Source organism: Hyperoodon ampullatus (assembly GCF_949752795.1).
Source record: "Hyperoodon ampullatus genome assembly, chromosome: 5".
In the NCBI taxonomy this organism is placed as follows: Eukaryota; Metazoa; Chordata; class Mammalia; order Artiodactyla; family Ziphiidae; genus Hyperoodon; species Hyperoodon ampullatus.
The window spans coordinates 8,651,353-8,670,468 of record NC_136918.1 but is presented as its reverse complement, the minus strand read 5'-3'; the positions used below and the strand labels follow the sequence as shown (position 1 = coordinate 8,670,468).

General features: G+C 40.4%; 1 pseudogene across 1 annotated transcript in view; it reads right to left on the bottom strand.

Annotated features, from left to right (window-relative positions):
* LOC307053187 overlaps positions 1–19,116 on the bottom strand; it is a 46,358-nt pseudogene that overhangs the window by 3,331 nt on the left and 23,911 nt on the right. Inside the window, exons 6-8 of the transcript in view lie at positions 17,011–17,146; positions 9,933–10,039; positions 1,953–2,046 (exon numbers count right to left, since the gene is read on the bottom strand). The product of the transcript in view is annotated as an uncharacterized misc_RNA (transcript). The remainder of the gene's footprint in view (positions 1–1,952; positions 2,047–9,932; positions 10,040–17,010; positions 17,147–19,116) is intronic.

Below are 19,116 nucleotides of genomic sequence, written 5' to 3'. Positions count from 1 at the left end.
AGCACAGATTTTACACTCCCAACCAGTGGATGTCGGTGGCAAATCTTTAAAAAGTTATTATTATTTTGAGTGGAAACAATTTCTCAGGAAGCCTCATACATTGGATATATAAGTTCTAGAGATTTGTTAAATTGATGTCACTACCCTATAGGCTTCCTTACCCTGACTAATGATTTATACTATTTCAACTCATGCTCTAATGTTTACCTTTAATGTATGAGGATCTTGTCTTCCTTGCTAGATGCTAAGATCCTCAAGAGTGGACATAATTTACTGTACTCATCCTCACCTGTACAATTAGTTTGGTGCCTGGAACTTGCCAGCAATTGTTACATTGTACATAGAATGAATGACAGTTTTTGTTTTTGTTTTTAACTTCAAAATGAAGAGATCTTAAGTGTTTTTTTTTCTATTTTTCTTGTGTAGCTATTCTAAGTGAAATAACTGGAATCATCAATTCTAACAACAATAATACCAGCCATTAATATTTAATTTTGAAAACATACTATGAAACAGATATTGTCCTAAAATACCTGAGATGTGTTACCTCATTCAATGCTCACCAAATGAAATAGGTGCTATTCTTATCTATATCTTACATAAGGAGAAACTGAGGCACAGTGAGGTTAACTGACCTGCCCAAAGTCACCTGTAAAGCAGCAGGTTTCCACAGAGAATTCTGGTTCATCTAGTTGCCCAATCTATGCTTTTTATCCCTGCATCATGTACAATTTAACAAATCCAATTTATCATCCATACATTGATCAGTGACACCTCTTGCATTTCCCACGGAGCTGTCTGAAATCTTTTTTTTTTGCGGTACGGGGGCCTCTCACTGTTGTGGCCTCTCAGCTACAGAGCACAGGCTCCGGACGTGCAGGCTCAGCGGCATGTGGGATCTTCCCGGACCGGGGCACGAACCCGCGTCCCCGGCATCGGCAGGCGGACTCTCAACCACTGCGCCACCAGGGAAGCCCCTGTCTGAAATCTTAGTGAGGGTGGGGGTGGCGTGAGCAGAAGTTTCCTCATTTGGGAGAAGATCCCCATTTTTCGGGATGTTGTCTTTTAGAAAATGGTTATTATTTCCCCAAATTCCTATTGTTCCCAACCATAGATATATTTATGAAAGAAGAGTCTTTCTTTCTTAAAAATCATGACTTCCTTCAAATTATAAATTTCACATGCACAAGAGAAGAATCCCACTTATTTTTACTAAGGCATACTTGTGAAACCCACATTTTAGAAAATGACAAGCGTGACAGAACTAACACTACTTTAAACTTTCATAAGAGAGTCTTATCAAATTTTAGAACTTGAAAGGGGTTTGGTTACAGTGAAAAATATTATAGAACAAGCAATATATTTCCAGACATGTCTAGTTGGCCATGGAAATAGATAGAATCCATATGGTTATATGGTGTCCATATTCAGTTTTTATCCTGTGAAAAAATGAACAGGAAATCATAAATGGAAAAAAAGAAAAAAGGAAGTTCAACTTTATATAGTAGAGAGTAAGCATATGTGAACAATTACCCCCCCAAGAGGTAGCACAGCTTCATAAAGAGTTTAGGTAAATTCACCAATTCAGATCCACAATAGGCTAACGGGAACCAGGATGTGTGTGTGTGTGTGTGTGTGTGTGTGTGGTGTGGTGTGTGTTGGGGTTGGTGGAGGAGGTTTGAAGAGAGGAGGAGGACTTTGCACTAATCTTTGAGAGAACTACGTTGTTCTCTTCCTGCTTGTCCCTTGGTACAATCATCGTCCATCAGAATGGAGCAATGCTTTAGGGGAGTGTTACCTTGAACCCAAATGCTCATGATCTCATCAAGCCCATAATGTGCTACTCATGGCACCATCTATCCCAGCAAAGTGCCCAGGCTCCATACAGTGCCCCCTGGTGGCTGCTACTCACAGGCATAGATATCAAGAGCATGCCTTTTTCTTCTTTTTACGGGTAATACTAGATTTCTTGCTGTTTTTCCAACTAGATCTGAAGGTGTATGAAGAGATCTGGGGAGTGACTAATTTTTAAGACGGGCAGTTTACCTGAGAGGAGGAAGAACATAATAGTAACGGGGTAGGCTATCTCACAATCCCATTTGATGGACTGGGTCTTAGGCTTCTGAGCTGGGCATTCTCCCACATTCTTATTCACTGGGCAACTTTCCTCTCACCTAATACCCTTTCCTTATATCTTCTTGATGTGAGTGATCATAATAATTAATTTATTTCTGTAATAACTTCTTATACTGGTCCTTTCTTTTTCCATTCCCACTATCATATCTTGGATGATTCCAGTAGCCTTCTAACTAACTGGTCTTCCTAACCTCAGACTTCCACAATCCCAAATCTGTCCTGGACCCTGCTTCCAGATTAATCACCTAAAAGCAAAATTCTGCTCTTGTCATTCATCAGTCTGATAACATTATTGGCTGTCCACCTTCAGCAGACATCTTTTGTTTGTGCTTGCCCAGCTTCCACTGTAGCTTCTTGCTGGAACAGAACCCTGAATTTCCGTTGGGGTTCCACTCCCCTGCCCTCCAGAGGTGGACATGTAACTCAGACCTGGCCAATTCATGCATTTCTTCTCCCTGGCACAGTGACTGGTCAATAGGAGTGCACGTGACTCATGATGGTCCAATGAAAGTAAAGAGAAAGGCTCTTTCTTGAGATTAAACAGGCAGATTGTAAACTTCTGGCTAGTGCCATCCTACTTGCCACTGTGTGGGAAGAACCTGCCTGTGAATAAAGTCGACACAGAAGCAGAACTTTCAGGAGGTGGGGGTGGGTGGCATTATTTGAATCCCTGACTCTAGGGGAACCGGTAGCTGGAACTACCCCTGGACTTCCCATTATTTGAGTCAATAAATTCTTTTTGGTATTGAAATCAAGTTTTAGTTGGTTTTGTATAACTTGAAACCAAGATGTCTCGCTGATTTTCCTGTATGGACCTGTGATATTTTGATTTATAAGAAATATATATTTGGTCATTTGGCTGACCAAATATCTGTGAGGAATATGCATTTCTTGTTGTATTTGTCCATGCTTCCTGGCTCACGGCTCCCCAAACCCTTGCAATTTCCTGAGAGATAAGAGCAATGGCAGCATCTGTGTGTCCTCAATTCCTGAAAATGCTTCAGAGCCATCAAGTTGAAATGCGTGCTTTCTTATTCATAACAAGCCCCTTGCTACCACTGGTTGGGTTTATGTTAATAAGGTGACTTTCAGAAATTCCTTAATGAGTGGGGCTGGTTGCCAAGGGAACCAACCAGGAATGGAGGGTTGGAACTTTCAGTCCCTTGCCCTGATTTCCAGGGAGGGGAGAGGAGCGGGGCTGGAGGTTAAACCAATCACCAATGGCCAGTGATTTAATCAGCCATGCCCATGTAATGAAGCCTCCATAAAAATCAAAAGGATAAGGTTCAGAGAACTTCCACGTTGGGGAAACAGAACGATTCTATGTGTCAGTGTACCACGTCCCAGACTCCACAAGGACAGAAGCTCCTTTGTTTGGGATCTCACCCCGCGTATCTCTTCATCTGGCTGTTGATTCATATACCTTAATATTATTTGTAATAAACCAACAATCTAGTTAGTAAACTGGTTTCCTAGCAAATTAATCGAACCAAGGAGGGGCTCATGAGTGACTGATTTACAGCCAGTTGCTCAGAAGTACAAGTAACAACCTGGATTTGAATTGAGGTTGAAACATGAAAATGGTTGTAAGGGTGTGGGATCAGGCTGGGCCCAGTGAGGGGCGGTGGAGGGTCAGGGACTTGGAGGTATACAACAATATGGTTTGTAATTTCAGGATTTGGAAAGTGCCAGAATCTGGGTCACAGAGGGTCTGGGTGGTACAACTGTGCCTGGAAGAGAAGCAAAGTCAGTATCCTAGTTGGATGTTTTCCTCTGGTGAGCAGTGCTTATTGGTACTTGGTGTGCTAGGGGGTCCTTCCATCCCATGGCTCATCATGGAAAATCAGGGTGTGTGTTAATGGGGTGGGGCTTTGCTCTGATACTCCACAGTGGGGTTGGTCCAGAATAAAATCTAAGGTAGTCACCTTCCAGGGGCGTGCCTAGAGCGGGAGGTCGTGCAGTAGCCCTTCGTGTTTCCTGGGTCTACTTTTGGCCCAGGTGTGTGTCTTCCATGTTCCCTCGTAGAGCAGCAGGTTATGCAGATGCAGGTCTGCTACCAACTCAAGGGGCTATGCCGAATGTCTAATAAAGACCCTGGTCTCTCACTTGGGCCACTCTGGAGGGGTCACTGGCTTCAAGGGCCTTTAACAATGTCTACAGTCCAAAGGACTGGCCAACTCATCTATAGCACTCTAAAAGAGTTTGAGGCAAAGACAGCCAGTTCCCTGCCTGATATCTTTTCCTTCTCGTCTTCTTTGCTAAAAGAACTCATTTTTTCTTTTTAGGGCAACAATGTGCCCAGATAAAAAATAAAATCTATTTTTTCCAGTCCTCCTTGGCATTAGGGGTGGGCATATGACACAATTCTGGCCAACTAGACATAAGCAGAACTATGCTGGGGATTTCTGAGATTTTCTCATACAGGTACAAGCACTTTCTCCTTGTCCCTTCCTTCTCCTTCTTCTGGTGTGAGTTGGAAATGGGAGGCTACAGGTGAAACAGCCACTTTGCAACCATGAGGATAAAAGCCACTTGCTAAGGTTGATGGTGGAGAAAGAGAGGGGAAACCTGGGACACGGACGACATGGTGGAGTGTCTGTTACCTGCCTAATATTCCTCTACTTGATTTCACCACTGTAGCTAGTCCTGTTACATGTAATCAAGCATCATCTCTACCTGATGCAGAATTTAATAGCAAATAGTATAAATCATAGTCAAGGAGAGAAACAAAGCTCAGAGTTTAAAAAAAAAGGATGGGTCCAAAGCAGAGGAGGACGAGGTCTTCAAAAGGAAAACAAGGTCCAAAGTCTTGACTACTGAGGAGGGGTCAGGAGGGAGTGTGGGATTTTGTGGCTCAGGCTGTGACAAGTGTCAGGGGCTGGAGGCCACTTGAAATGAGGCCTCAGAGGATTCGTGTGGCACCCAGACCCACAGAAGACTGTCATGTTCCCTTATCACCACACTTCCGGTCATCCTTTTCACTTCTTCTCCTTATAAGGTTCTACTCATTTTTCAATGCTCCAGTTCCTTAGCAGAAGCTGAGATGACTTAAGGTAGTAATTAGATATTGAGATGGAGTTACAGAACAATGAATGGCATGGTGAGAAAGCTATGCACGTTTTGATTCCCTAAAAATATTTCGATCAAAACAATGCATACAGGGCTTCCCTGGTGGCGCAGTGGTTGAGAGTCCGCCTGCCAATGCAGGGGACACAGGTTTGTGCCCTGGTCTGGGAAGATCCCACATGCTGTGGAGTGGCTGGGCCCGTGAGCCATGGCTGCTGAGCCTGCGCGTCCGGAGCCTGTGCTCCGCAACGGGAGAGGCCACAGCAGTGAGAGGCCCGCGTACCGCAAAAAAAAAACAAAAAAAAAACCACCGATGCATACAGATAGCTAAACAATTAAATAGGGATTAAAAAGTTTATAATGAAAATCAGCAGACCCTCCCCCTCCTACCTCAGCATCCACAGCACTCTTCTCTAGAGACAACCACTTTCAACTCATTCAGCTGTTCTTCACGTTTAGTGCCTTACTTCAAAGTACTTCTATATTATTTATCAATATTTCCATTTAAATTTTTACGTATTTCCTATTGTCACTTTCAACAAACCTTTCAATAGAGATACATCACGATTTTTAGTTAAATCAACACATTAGATTCATTGGTATGATCATACATATTTTGTTCACAGTGTTTCTTTTTCTTATATAACTTTCTTTTGCCTGATTTAATAGTTGCCCTTTTTTTCATTTGCATAGTTTTGTATGTACCTATTAGAAATATTTCCCCCAATTTCTTTTATTTCTCACATACATATCATCATTTCTTTCAAAATACTTAAGTATTTCCAATGCTTTATTAATTCCGTTTTTAATGCAATATTCCCCATTTCCAAAGTCCTCCCTTTTTCTGACCCGTCTGGACTAGGTCTGACCCTCAACCATCTTTTGGGACTCCCTTTTCTACTTTTCTGTATAGATTCTCCTGATTTCTGGATTCTGCATTCTTTGTCTTTGTGATTTATTCCCTCATTTTGCTCAAGCATCTTCTCTGGAAGCTTCCTGAGAAAGGATATAGAGGAGGTACGGAGTTTGAGTCCTTGCGAGCTGAAAACATCTTTAGTTTATGCTCACACTTGGTGAGGAGTTGGGAATGTTCAGGGTTCTCACAGAGCTGCCATGGCCGTGCTCCTTGCCTCCAGCTTTCAGTTAGGAAGTCTGAGATCCTTCTGACTCCCAGTCCTTTGTGTGCAATCTTCTTTCTTTTCATATGTTGTTAGGATCTCCCCTTTATTCCTAGCATTCTGAAATGCCATGATTATCATGCACTGTGCTGAAGACTCAGGGGGCTCTTTTCAGTATGCAGATTTATGTCCCTTGGTTCTGGGAAAGCTCTCCATTTATTCCTTTGATAATTCCCTTTTGTCACTTTTCTCTGTTCTCTCTTTCTGAAACGATGAGTTAGATACTGGTGCTCTTAGACTGATCCTGTTGCTCATACTTTCTCACCAGTTTTTCATCTCCCTATCTTTTGTTCTACTTTCTGAAGACTTTCTTGACTTCATTTTTCAACATTTGTTTTTTAATTTGGCTATCATTTTCACTTTCTAAGAACTTAAAAATTGTTTTCTAATCTTTTTTCATAGCAGCCTGTTCTTATTTTATAGATGTATTATCTTCTGTTTTACTGAGGGTGTTATAACTAATTTCTTTTAAAATTTTTCTGCCTTGTCTCTATATCTTCAGGGTTCTTTTGTTCTCTTTGTTTCAGGTGTGGTTTCCTGTGTTGGAGAATTGCCTCACGTGTCTGGAGATTCTCAGATTTCTGTTCACAGTGAACCATGAGGATTCCAAAGGCTGACAGGAAGCTCCTGTGTATGTGCAGGGCTTGCTTACCTGCTAGGCTTCTTTGAATGGTGAGGGAGTGGCCAGCTGTTAGCATCTGGAATTCCTTTCTCTGGGGCTATTCAGTTTCTCAAAGAATACCCCAGTCTTCTACATGGCTATCAGCTTTCTGGAAGCAAGGCAGACAAAGAAGGCTTGGGTGAAGGGAAAGGCCGAATCCCAACTGTGTAGAATTTTCCTTACTCCTCCTCTCTCCGGTTTCTCGCCTCACCCTCATTGCTGGGTGCCTTGGGTCTGCTGAAAGGCTGTTTAATCTTTCCAGAGAAAAGTCCCTAATTGGTCTCCCTGCTTCCGCCCTTGCCTCCCCTCCAGTCTGTTTTCAACTTAGAGCTGGAATGGTCCTGTTAAAATGTGGGTCAGATCAGGTCACTCCTCTGCTTAAAATTCTCAGATGCTTTTCCATCTCAATAGAGTTAAAAACTAAAGGTCCCCTGCCCTCCATGCTTACTTCTTGTCTTATTACTTTCCCGTTTTCTCTCACCCCATTCCAGCCATGCTGGCCGCCTTACTGACACTAAAACACACCAGGTAGGCTCCTGCCTTACGGCCTCTGCACTTGCTGTTCCATTTACATGGAATGTGCCTTCACAGATATTTACATGGCTTGCTCCCTCGCTCCTTTGGGTCTTCACTCAAATGTTCCTTCTTAGTACAGCTTTCCCTGGCAGCCCTAACTAAAATTGCAGCCCCCAGCCCCCAACATACACACACTATCTCCTTATTTTGCTTTATTTTTCCCTTAAGTATAATCCCCATCTGATACACAATAGTATATGTTTTCCTTCTTTTTGAAGTTGTTAGTTTACTGTCTGTCTATTGTTGGTTTGTTGTTACTGTCTGTCTGTCTTCCACTAGGAAGTAACCCCCACGAAGGCAGGAATTAATTGCTCAGTTCACCAACATCTAGAACAGGGCCTGGCACACAAGAGGCATTTAATAAATGTATGTGGAAGAAATAAATAAGAATAAATAAATGAAGTGATCCTGAAGTATTGTTTTGTTTTCTTTAAAAATATTAGTTGAAAAACAACCCTGTAAGATGTGGATAGCAGTTTATCTTTTTATTAACTTTTTTTTAAACACGTGAGGTTCCTGATGTTTCTGAGGAAGGTTTCATTGTATGTATTCCATCGTTAAAAGTAGGTCATTAAGAACTCCTTAGTAGGCTAATATAATAACCTTAGGCTGTTAATTTGGATTTCATGAGAGAAGTAGAATTAGAATTAGAAATTAGCTTGATAACTTGCTGATGATAAGAACACAAAAGCAACCAGAAGAACATTAGTTCTATAATCAGTGATATTACTAATTGCTTTTAATGTTTAAAATGATGTCATTAGGGCTAAATGGCAAGATATTTTCCCTATAAAATCCAACCAGGTAACCCTATTTGAAGAGTCTTTCTTGGTGTTCAAACCAACAGTCTGATTGAACTGCTCCATCAGAAGTATCTCAATTATTTTGGGTCAAAATATGGATGCATTAAAACTACTCATATATACTACCACATTTGGGAAAAAACTGATTTCTTGAACTAGAAATTACATTTTAATGTTTTTTAGATGAGTATTTTCAGGTGGGTATTTCATGATCATCTTCCTATGTATGCAAATTGAACCATTTACTAAACAAGCACAATGTTTTGCAGCTCCAAATACATACTCAGTGATAATTATTTTCCATCAAACCATCTGAGACCACCCATCATTAGCACCCACTACAGAGATGGTCAGTAGACTGCCTGCAGCTTTATGTCTTCTAGTGCAGTGTGTAATGAAAAAGTTGCTGCAGTGCCAAGAAAAACCAAAAGAGATCATTAACCTGCCATCAGTTTATTGAGCCTAAATTAAACTTAAATTTGAATTCATTTTAACAGAATAATTCTGTTGAGTTTGAATTCAACTCAGATGGACTACAAAGTAGATGTTCTGTTTCTCTAAAAATAGAGGGATAATCTTAAAATCTTGGAATCATTTGATTGGCTGTTAAGAAATGGCAATACAGTAGTTTTAGTTTAAAAGTGGCAATGAAGTAGACAGTAATATAATTCTCTCTAGAACTGCCAGTGTTAAAAAACTGAAATCTAGAGTTATGTCATGTCTCTAAAACTGTTTTATTATAGAAATGATAAAAGACTGGATGCTTGTATCACTTAATTCTCTCCACATAACCTACCAGATAGTGCACCAAGATTTCTCCCTGCTTTTGTTAACGTTGAATTTGGATTTTCAACTGTGTTTATGATGTCTTTCATTAGGCTTTATTTAAAATGACGTTTCCTCATCTCTCCGTCAGCAGTGAGATTGGCTATTGTTAATTCTGGTCATGCGTATTGTGAAGGAGAGGACAGGTGTGGCCAACGCTAAACAGCTTGTTCCATATGTGATTCTCTCATTTTCAAAGGATTACATGATCATAAAACACCGTTAATGCTGTCTCTGTGCCAATCGCACTTTAACCGTTCTTTGACGATCCAGGAAGCACATCAGAATCTTACGAGGGCTGGTACTTGAGTTTTCCAGTTGATACCTGGAGAAATCTTTGCAGGTCAGGTTGGGGGGAAGAATCGAGAATGGGAGAGAATTCCTCAGAGAACAGGTGAGGATGAGAGAAGAGGGAGAAAAGAAAGAGCAACAGAGAGATTTTCACTTCAACAATATTCATTACCTAGATCGAAGACTACATATGACATCCTAAGAGTTCTTGAACTTTGTGCAAATCACAGGGCACATCGACACAATGGTGGCCGGCCTGTGACAGTGATCCTGGTCATCGCTTAACTCAAGCCACTTATTTAATGGAAAAAGTGGAGCAAGTTGTAAGTTAGCGCTGCATTTGGGAAGGAGTAGGCGTGGACAGGTGGAGGGGAACACCAACTGCAAATGCCCTACCTGTCTTTCTGGCTCTCAGTGCTTCAAGTATGTCAGCAGCAGCCGTTTCTCCCAGGACATTGTTTCCAAGGTCAGTCTCCCTTAAGTGGGCAGAGTATTTGATCAGGCTGACCAGAGAAAATGACAAAACAAAATAGTGCTGTGTCAAGTGTGGTAACTCCAAGAAACACAGTCCAGTTGTTCCGGAGTATGCTCTTTTCCTTAGGTCCTCTCCACCCTCCCCCACCGCGCTCCCAAAGATGCGGCACTGACCCAATTTGGAGACATCCGGAATCCAGTTTTTTCCCAATTTAATCTCTGTAGTCTGGATGCCTCTCCTAAGTGCGTTGGTAGGATAAGGATTTTTAGTTGCCTTAAATCTACCACTCATTTATTTATTCAAAGGATATGGTGTGTTATTGTGCAGAGCTTCTCAGTCTTTTAGATTTTACCTACCAGTAAAACGTCAAATAAGTTGTGGGAACAGGTAGAGGTCAGTTTGGCACCTTTTAGTATGTCTAATAACTCTCACCTGGCAACACTATAAAAGAAATATTTTTATATAAAATTAGGAAGGGCACAGTCTCAAAATAAAGGATAGCTTTTAAAATCAAGATTAGCTTTACGAAAAGGAACACTCTACCTGTCTTTATTTTTCCGATCTCTTTGAGGACTATTGAAAATTCTTTCATGTCCTGGTCTTGGCCTGCCAAGTGGACTTTGGGAATCTTTGGCATTGTGAGTGAGCATGGAATCTGGGTGAAGGCCTGGGTTGCTGGTCAGCTTTTACCTCTTGTCAACCCTGTGATCATGGGCAGGCCATGTGCCTGCCCTCTTGTGTCTTACTTTCCTCATCTGTAAATTTGGCCTCAAAAGGGCAGTTCTACCTATTTCATAAGGTTGTGGAAAAACAGAATGAAGCAGTTTCTATGAAAGCATCTTGCAAAACACAGTATCAGTGATGCTATTAATTCTGAGTTCATACTTACTAAATGCATATTAAGTGCCTAACATTGCAGGGATTAAAAGGAATTTAACACATGGCCTCTGCACTGAAAGAAATTATCCTATGACCATCAATAAAACAATTTTGAGCCCTTACCATGTGCTGGGGATATGAAATTTCAGTTAGGGTCAGTAGTGAATACAAGGCCATTCTATTGCTTCCCATACACATTTTCTATTGATTGAGCAGCCAGAATTCAAGGCCAGGGCTGAATGGTCCTGCCAGACTCCGCCTCTCGAAGGTCTTGCTCCCAAGGAAACTGTGTCTAATCAGGAGTGGACAGGCTTTGGCTTCCTGAGCTGCCTGACTATGTCCAGTTCCTTCAGACAAGACGAGGGAGAGCAGGGGTGCTTCAAGGAGGAGATGGAGAAAGGGGAAGCACAGAAGGAGAGTGGAGAGTGTTGAAGACAAACTTTACAACTCAACAATTCTATATCTAGTCTGAGTCCAGAGGCCATGGATTTTTTTTCCCTTTTCTGTCCATGACCCCAGAGATGTCATGGATTTAACCACTGTGCTACACAGGCCTCACAAGAGCTATGGTTTTATGGAGCATTCACTATGCATCAGATATGATCATGGCCATCCACATGCTTAAGCACTTGTGCTTGGCACAAAGGGGCCTTGCAAGGGTGTGAGTAGGGCTGGAAGCCACCCAAGCTCTGTTTGCCAAGTCCTGGGCATGAAGCATAGACCTGGAAGTGGTAACTTCCTCTGACTCATTGGTGAGAGGTAGTGCCTTTTAATTCATCTGCCCAGAAGGGCTCTTTTTCTAATTCGTATAAAGGTGCTAGCTGGAGCCTTAGGCACTATATTTAACACTTTACATATATGATCTCATTTACCCTGTAACAATCTCTTGATTTAGACACTATTATTATCCCATTTTTACAAATGAGGGACTGAAATACAGAGAAGTTATTTAGCTTGCCTGAGATTAAATCATGGAGCAGGGATGTGAACTCAGGCAGTCTGTTTGAAAATAACCATGAAGCATGATTCAAATAAACCAAGAAAATGTTTTAATTTTCAGTAGTTCTCAATATTTAAACTTTAAAAAAGAGAACAAAAAGATTTAAGTGTTTAGTGTCAGAACTGAAAAAAAAAAAAAAAAAACCACGGGAAAGGAATTCCTGGCACTGGTGCACCTTGTTAATGGTATTTACATCCCTGTCACACACGGCCAGCGTTGCACAGGGCCCCGATCTCAGAAGGGCTCCTCACTTGGTTTAGTGTTCTATCATCATCATCTTGAAATTCTTAATAATATTTGAACAAGGGCCCATGAGTTTCCATTTGCACTGGGTCCCAACCAATTCTGTAGCCACTTCCTGCTATCATGTTTAGTGTGGTCAGAGCAGAAAGCAAAATCTAACAAATGGTCAGCTTTAAGTAATTGTTAGCCCTATAGACCGCTGTTTGGTGAATCGTGGTCAGAGGGAGGCCTCGTTCGTGAGGGGAGAACCAGCAGGGTTCTGCACCCAGACCACCATTTGGTTCCTGCCTTAAAATTAAAGAAGCCATCGATACTGCCTTTAGGGATAGACTTAAGCAGCAGAGCTAGGTAAAGCCTCATCACAAACAAAAGGCATGATATCCTTGACCCTGGACCAGCTAATCTGAAGGTGATGCTAGACCCATGTGGTACCAAGGGTGAATAGTGCCAGTAGGCAGGCAGGTGTTTAGTGCCCCATAATCTCCATCACCAAATCTTACCCCAACATAAATGCATATGCATAAGCCACCCCAAGTAAATATTCAATTAAGCAGACCCCTGGAACTGACTTTGCTAGCAGGCCCCCTGACAAGTCCCTTGCCTCCCCATTCATTCACTGAGCTCCTCCTTTGTAGATACTCAGGACCCTCAATGATAAAAGGTGAGGAACCATAAATCTGTTCCTCAAAGTGCTCCTGGAGCCCCCCTTTTTTTTTTTGCAGTACGCGGGCCTCTCACTGTTGTGGCCTCTCCCATTGCAGAGCACAGGCCCTGGACGCGCAGGCTCAGCGGCCATGGCTCACGGGCCCAGCCACTCCGCGGCACGTGGGATCTTCCCGGACCGGGGCACGAACCCACGTCCCCTGCATCGGCAGGCGGACTTTCAACCACTGCGCCACCAGGGAAGCCCTGGAGCCTTTTTGATCATCCTCCAACATGCTCTACAGCTGGCCCAGAACTGGACTTGCTAGGGTAGAGGGGGAGGGTTGTGAAGATGGTGCTTCTACTTCCAGGGCACCAGCGTATCAGCACCGCAGAGAGGTGCAGAAGGAAAATGTGTGTTAGATCTGCAAAAGTGGAAATGGGGAGGGGAGCTGTCCTTGAGGTGAGCATGTAGCTCACTTCAGAAGTCACATCAGAAGATCACCCACTGCCTATGAGATAAAGTGAGGTTGAAAAGGCCTAGAATAGATGAATGATACAAAGGCCATGGATGTTAAATTTGGACTAAGCTGTCTTTATGAGTTTACATTGTAGGTCACTAGAGTAATAAAGAGAAAGTCTTAAAAGCAGCTAGAGAAAAAAGAAATTATGTTCAAAAGAACAAAGATAAAAGTGACAGTGAACTTCTTTTCAGAAACAATGCAAGCATAAGACAGTGGAGCAACATCTTGAAAGTATTAAATGTCAACCAAGAATTCTATATTCAGAAAAAAAGTTTTTTTTAAATGAAGGCAAAAGAAACTTTCTAAACATACTAAAACTCAGAGAATTCATCACCAGCAGGTCAGGACTATAAGAAATGTATAAAGAAAATCCTTCAGATAAAAGGAAAATGATACTAGTGCTGTCTTCAGCAGCACATATACTAAAATTGGAACAATACAGAGAAGATTAGCATGGCCCCTGCACAAGGATGAGACACAAATTTGTGAAGTGTTAAAAAAAAAAAAAGGAAAATGATACTAGATAGAAATTTGGATATATCCAAAGGAATGAAGAACACTAGAAATGGTAAATATGTGAATAAGTATGAAAAACTTCCCCTCTTATTTAAAAAAAATTAACTGATTAAAACAAACATAATAATAACGTATTCTGGGATTTATAACATTTGTAATAGTAAAATATATGGCAACAATAAAACAAGGAATGGGAGGGAATGGAAATGGCAACAATAAAACAAGGAATGGGAGGGAATGGAAACATACTATTGTAAGATTCTTAAACTATAAGTGAAGTAGTATATTATTTGAAGGTAAATTGTGATAAACTAAAATGAATAGTGTAAACACTAGAGCAACCACTAAAAAAAAGACTAGTATAGCTAATGAAACAATAAAAGAGATAAAAGTGGACTTATAAATATTAGTCAATCCAAAAACAGGCAGAAAAATAGTTAAAATTGAACAAAGAACAAATGAGACAAAGAAGACAAATGGCATGATGGTAGATTAAAAATCCAACTATATTGATAATCATATTAAATATAATGGTCTAAACAACAATTAAAAGACAGATTGTCCAAGTGGATTTTTTTGAAAGGTCTCAACTATATGCTGTCTACAGAAAACCCAATTTGTATATAATAATATAGATAGGTTAAAAGTAATAGGATAGAGACAGATATATCACACTAATATTAATCAAAATAAGATTGGAGTAGCTATATTAATATTAGTCAAAGTAGATTTCAGAGAAGGGACTAATACCAGAGATAAGAGAGAAATATTACTAAGGATTTCATAATGATAATGAGGGTCAATTCTTCAAGAGACTTAACAATCCTAAATCTTTATGCACCTCATAACAGAGCTTCAAAATACATGCAGCAAAACTGATTAAACTGCAAGGAGATATAAACAAAGTCACAATTATCTCTCTCTCTCAATAATTGATAGAGCAAGTTAACAGAAAATTTGTAAAGATACAGCAGACTTGGACAACACTTCTGACCAACTTGAGCTAGCTTATATTTATGGAACATTTCCTCCAGTAACAGTAGAATACACATTCTTTTCAAGTGCACATGGAAGATTTACTAAGATTGATCGTAGTCTGAGCCATAAAACAATCGTGTTCTCCAACCACAGCAGAATTTACGTAGAGATCAACCAAAGAAAAATATCGAAAAGTTTAACAAATATGTGGAAACTAAACAGCACTCTTCTAAATAACCCATAGGTCAAAGAAGAAATCAAAAGGGAAATTAGAAAATAGCTTGAGTTGAATGACAATAAAGATACAACCTATCAAAATTTGTAGGATGCAATGAAAGAGTGCTTAGTGTTAATATAAACATTTATATTTGAAATAAAAGGGTTTAAAATCAATAACTTAAGCTTCACTTCTACCTTAGTAAACTAGAAAGAGAAGAGCATATTATACTGAAGGTAAGCAGAATAAAAGAAATAATAAAGATAAAAGAACAAATCAATGAAATTGAAAAAAGAAAAACATTAGAGAAAACCAAAAGCTGGTTCTTTGAGAAGATCAATAAAATTGATAAATTTCCAATCAGATTAATTGGAAAAGAGAAAACAAATTATCAGTTTCAAACTTGGAAGAGGAGACATTGCTACAGATCCTACATGAAAAAGATTAGAAGGGAATATATGAATAACTTTATGCCAATAAATTTGAAAATTTACATGCCATGAACAAACTTCTTAAAAAGATACAAACTAACGGGCCTCCCTGGTGGCGCAGTGGTTGAGAGTCCGCCTGCCGATGCAGGGGATGCGGGTTCGTGCCCCGGTCTGGGAGGATCCCATATGCCGCGGAGCGGCTGGGCCTGTGAGCCATGGCTGCTGAGCCTGCGCATCCGGAGCCTGTGCTCCGCAACGGGAGAGGCCACAACAGTGAGAGGCCCGCGTACCACAAAAAAAAAAAAAAAAAAAAAAAAAAAAAAAAAAAAAAAAAAGATACAAACTAACAAAGCTTTACCCAAGAAACAAATAACCAGAATAGCCCTCTATCTATTGAAAAATTGAATTTGTAGTTTTAAAATCTTCCCGTAAAGAAAACTCCAGGTCCAGGTGTCTTCAAAGACTAGTGAATTCTATCAAATATTTAGAGTTGAAATAATGACAATTCTACACGAATTATTTCATAAAATAGAAGAGGAGGGAACACTTCCTAACTCATTCTGTGAGGCCAGAATTACCCTGATCCCCAATACCATCTGAAGACATTACAAGAAACGTATGGACTAATATCTTTCATGAACATAGATGCAAAAATTCTTAACAAAATGTTAGCAATATACTAAAAGGACAGTACATCAGCAATATATTAAATCTAGTGCTATATTAAAAGTTTAATAAAATGTTTATTAATATATTGATTATAAAAATCACAGCAAAGCTATCCAAATTGTAAATCTTCCCAACCTTCCTGAATAAGGAAGTATATTAGAGAAGGAATCTTTTTCTTCTAAAATAATAAATAGCCATCAATCAAGGCCTCAATCCTCCAATCTTGGCTATGTTCTGTTGCCCTTGATTGCCCCAAGGTGCTGTAAGTACTGATGTCCTAAGATGGTGTAGCCTAGAGACAATCCAGAAAGCTTTCTTACAGTGCTGCAGATGCTCACTTGTGGCTTGGCCTACTGGGTATGTGGATTACTCCACTGGGTAAGTGGAGACGTTCAAGGTTGTGAAGATAAACATGGCAAGGAAATATTCTGTTTTCCAGAAGCTTTTGAGAATAGCTCTTTCTCCCTAAGGAGGTGGGGATAACTTTGTAATCATACACAAAGGAGTGTTCCCTCCTGAGTAGGCTGCCTTTCTTCCTCAGGTCACATTGCTTACATTTTACATTGTAAAATTTACATATCTTGACCTTAGGGAAGAAAAATCTGGAAGTCATACCTCTCGCCTTTCCTTAGTTGCCAACTTCTTAAAATGGGGCTTCTAGTGAGGTCTTTGAGACCTCTTTGTGGGCTTACATGCAACTGTCCGCCATGCCATTTTTATGATTTCAGGCCTTCCCATAAGATCACATACGAAGACCAAAATGGGTCACTCCTTCCCTCTCAGCTGAAAAATCTCACTTGGCACTGTTAACAAGATGCAATTAAATCATTGTCCCCATGATTAACCCAAGCACCTCGTTTTGGAAGGTGAACAAATAAAGCCTCTTAATTTTCTACTCACCTTGTTACAATTTGAGTGAATTCCAGCAAATCATTCTCTCCTTGTTTTCCTTTTCCATCTATGCCATTATCTGCCAAATACAACTTCACTAAACAAGGACCAGCTTCGGTCAAATCTTTAATTTTTTTCTTGATTCCTATAAAAAGATAAGAGTATTTGATTATTTTTAGACAATATTTCCCCCATTCGACCAGCTAAGTTGATTTTATTTTTTAAGATTATACTGATTTTACTTGTGTGAGTGGATGCATTTGGCAATATAGTCAAGGAAATACATATAATTTAAGAAGTCCTTTTTAAAAATACCCAGTACATCTTTTATTCTTTACAACAGCAAGCCCAAAATTGCTCTGTATGAAAGAAAATCTCATTTAAGATTTAAATTGTTGCCTTTACTTTGGCTAAAGAGAAAATCGATGTCTCTAGAAGTTCTCAGTAGAAGCTGAATGCATTGTCTGCTGGTCCCGGGGAAATGATAGCCCTTTTACAGGGATTCACCCTTCTAAAAGAGCCTGCAAAGTTGTCATATTTTTTGAGCTCTAGAAGGACAAATGTGGAGGAAGAACTGTCCTGCCTTCATAGACTTCATGACTGAGTTCAGTGGTCCTGGAGTCTGGTACATCCGTGTTCTATCCAGCTTTCACAAAGTTCAGGGTCAGTGCTGTGGGGTGGCATCATGTTCACACTTGATTTACAAGTTTAGGAGTTTGGCAAAGAAAAAAACAGGAAGGGGATGGAGAAAAGAGCCGTGGACATAACGCTGGCTTATCCACTTCTGAGTGTGAGATGGGAGAGCTGAACCTCCAGTCAGTCTCAAAGCCTGTCACTTCCCGGGGGCCTCCAAGCGTTTGAGGGTAGATGCTTTATGTGCAACATGACCCTCGGAACCCCAGCCAACTACTGCATGTGGGGGCCCGACTGAAAACCAGTGATCTATTCCAAAGTTGGGGAAGAAAATGCACGGAACTTAGAGATAATATATCTATATGTTGTCTCGTGCAGGCAGTTTAAGGGATTTTAAAGGCTCATGTAGAGAACAGATATATGGACACCAAGGGGGGAAAGCAGGGGGCGGGGTGGCGGTGGTGGTGGGATGAATTGGGAGATTGGGATTGACATGTATACACTAATATGTATAAAATAGATAACTAATAAGAACCTGCTATATAAAAAATAAAATAAAAAAAAAAAGACTCATTTAGGGAATTCCCTGGCAGTCCAGTTATTAGGACTCGGCACTTTCACTGCCGTGGCGCAGGTTCAATCCCTGGTCAGGGCACTAATATCCCGTGAGCCGTGTGGCCAAAAAAAAAAGGCTTCTTTAGTTACACAATAATTTTGCCTGACATGCTGACTTGAGAACCTAACCCCAGGGCTAAATGGGTTAGGCTTCTGTACTTGAATTCATTCAGCATTCGACAAGTATTTTTGAGCTCCTATTATGTGCCAGGGACAGTTCTAGCTTTTGGGAATCCAACAGGGAAGAAAAGAGACAAAACTTCCTGCCTCCATAAAGCTGAGAGTGAATGTTAACTAGTGTGTGGGAAGAGCCAGGAAGAGAGGAGAGTGGATGATAACTCAGGGGATGTTTTCAGGTCATGAAAGAGAACTGACTTTTTAGGGAAAGGTAATAAATTTGACATTGGGTTATTCTACTCTGCCAGTAAAGAAAAAAAAAAGCATGCTTTAAAAAAAGATTCAGTTGGTTTATTTGGATATGAATCTAATCTGCTGAGTTATTGAAGGAAATAGGCAGGATTGATTTTCCTTCGAAACATAGTTGGAGGGGTGAAAACGAGCCCATCCTTTAGTTTTACTGGGGATAAGCCTAACTTGTCCAAATCTCATTTGTCCTTACATTCAGGGTGTGGGAATGATAGCAAATGACAGCCATTATGAATAATATAACAATATACTAGCACAGTATCTGGTACGCCGTAGGTAACTGTTGAATAAATGAGTGAATTAATGAATAACAGTGTAATCATATTGTGGAAAATTTTATCTCACCATTCATTGTTTTTCCAAGCATAGCGTGGTTAATAATGCCCTGAGACAACTCATGAACACGAATAAAATATGATTTTTCTAGTTTTGAAATCTCTT